We start from the raw sequence: 2,736 nt of genomic DNA on the forward strand, positions 1-2,736 counted from the left end.
CAAGAGAGGGAGCAAAGAATGGCACTGGTTAAGGGAAGAGTGTGAAGACAGGAGGGAACGATGGCTTCAGGAGAACGGGTGTGGGCAGAGAAGGGGTTATGTGCCAGGTAAGGACAGGGGAGAGTGTCTTTTCGGGTGGGGTTGATGGGCAAAAGGAGTATGGCTGGGTTCAGCTCACCTTGATATTTTTTCTGGACCTCAATTGATAGGAGGTCTTCATCTTCTCCTGGGTAACAGGAGGTGGGGGTTCCATAACTACTCTGGAGCCTTGTGGCTTCCCAGTCACCTCAGTCATTTGGACGACTCACAGTGGTCTGTTCAGAGGCCCTGAGCACCCCTATATATACCCGTCCCCATGGAGCCTCACCCTCATGCTTTATGAGGTCAGCAAGTCTCTTCCGCAGCCAATGGTGGCCCTGGGTGAGCTTTGACATCACAAAGCCCCATCCTGACATGTCTAGCGGAGGATGGGGAGCAATTCAGATGATTTGCTGGGAGAAATGAGGCATTAGTAATGCCCTCAAGAGGCCTCCAAACTCACCTGCCACCCTCACCTCTGTGTCAACTCTGATGGGTCACACAGCAGGCAGAGAGCATCTCCTCCCAACCTTGCCCCACAGCCACACGCCTCAGGCATTCATTCTGTTCTCTGTCAGCTTTCACCATTATCTAGCTTTTCATATCTTGCGTAAATTCCCTCCATGACAACTAGGTTGTGATTACGTGTCTGTGGAAGTGAGAATCATTGCTCGTTCGTCCTGCAATGTGGTCGTAATGCACCTTGAAGTCCATTGAATTCTGGGCCAGCCAACAGAAAGCTTTCCATCCCGCCTCCTTGTCTCAGTGTTCCAGGAGCTCGCTTCCCTTTTAAGGCCTCCAGTCGGAAACCCTTTTCTTCATGCTGTGAGAACGCAGTGAATACACTTGCCCTGTTTCCACACGGAGCTGTCTCGTTTGAAGTCTAGGACTCAGGGTCACCTCACTAGGAGTACTACCCAGGCTTGGGTTTGTACATGGTGTTGGGGATGGGGCAGAGAAATCCATGATTCAGGTTGTGCTGGGGGATCCCATGCAGGAATGCCCACCTGCGGCTGATTAGTATTTCCAGCAAGGGGTGGAGCTTGCCCAGAGCTGTGTGAACCTTGTGTGCAAAGGTCTTCTCAAGACGTGCCCTCACAAATCTCTTTTCTCATCTTGTTTTCTTGCTGGAAGTTCCCTTGGAGCTTACCTCACAGCCAAAACCATGGTGGAATTCATTTCCATGAGCAGCTGCCACAAGCTTCCAGGTTCTTGGACAAAACACTGAGTCATCCTGTCCTGTGCATCTAGTTCCTATGGTCTCTCATGGAGCTGGTTGGCTCTGGAGGATAGTGGAATGGATTGTGTGCTCCACCTCAGCCCTCGTTTTTCCAATTGACTCGTAGGGTCAACCAGCCTGAGGTGCACCCCTGGGGTTTGTTGGTTTAGTAGGTCTTCCTGGGTTTCCTGTGAAGTGTTCAAACCTGTTTTCCACTTGTTGCTTACTTGCCCAGGGTCCATCACACTGCTGAACATTTTAAGAGGTAGAAAAAGCACACTGGAAACAATCCCAAAAGATGACTCTTAGACATTTGAGAAGATCTTAAAACCTGATAGAAAAATGGGCAAGAGGCACGCGCCAACAGTTTATAAGAAAGATGTATCACGGACCTTTAAATTTATGAAGACATGTTTAAAGACATTAGCAGCCAATTCACAAGAGGAGCATGGAATTAGCACGCAACTATGTTGAGAACATATTAAATCTCATGAAGATAAAGAAAATCATACTAAAATTCCCTTGAGAATTGAAACTCAGGTAGAAGTGGCATAGATTTTAGAAATTGCAGAAAGAGATTGTAAGATACATGGAGTAACTGTGTTTTTTGTTTTCTAAAAGTAAGGAAAGACATGGAAATCGTACAATAGACCCCATTTTATCTTACAGATATGAAAAAAATAGTGTCAGATTAAGCCCATTTTAAGGGTTTCCGGATGCCTCAGACATTAAAAAATAATAATAATAATAAAAAACACCTGCAACATGGGAGACCAGGATTCAGTCCTTGGGTTGGGAAGATGCCCTGGAGAGGGGAATGGCAACCTGCTCCAGTATGCTTGCTGGGAGAATCCCCATTGACAGAGGAGCCTGGAGGACTAAGGTCCATGGGGTCAAATATAGTTGGACCTGGCTGAGCAAAGAATCACAGCACAGCACAGCACATAGAATGTTTGTGAAAAAAGGCAGCTAGGGAGAAAGAGGGAGAAAAGGAAACAAGGGAAATGAAAGGAAGGAAAGAAAATCCTCTGTTGCTGGTGAGAACAGAGCAACCAGAGATGTCTCCCAGCAGGACAGCACCCCACATGTCCATCTGAGCACTCTCAGACGGTTTGAAACAACCATCTCCAACTTTGGTCCACTCCTTCAACCAAACTCATGTGCAGGGTTTACCACTAATAGGTTAATAGTCATCATGGTTTCTCCTCATTCAAATCGTGATTCACCCAGAAGTGAAAAAGACACATGTGCCCCAATGTTCATCACAGCACTGTTTACAGTAGCCAGGGCATGGAAGCAACCTAGATATCCATCAGCAGACAAATGGATAAGAAAGCTGTGGTACATAGACACAATGGAATATTGCTCAGCCCTTAAAAAGAACACATGTGAATCCATTCTAATGAGGTGGATGAAACTGGAGCCTATTATACAGAGCG

The sequence above is a fragment of the Cervus canadensis genome, chromosome X (genome assembly GCF_019320065.1).
Source record: "Cervus canadensis isolate Bull #8, Minnesota chromosome X, ASM1932006v1, whole genome shotgun sequence".
Taxonomy (NCBI): Eukaryota; Metazoa; Chordata; class Mammalia; order Artiodactyla; family Cervidae; genus Cervus; species Cervus canadensis.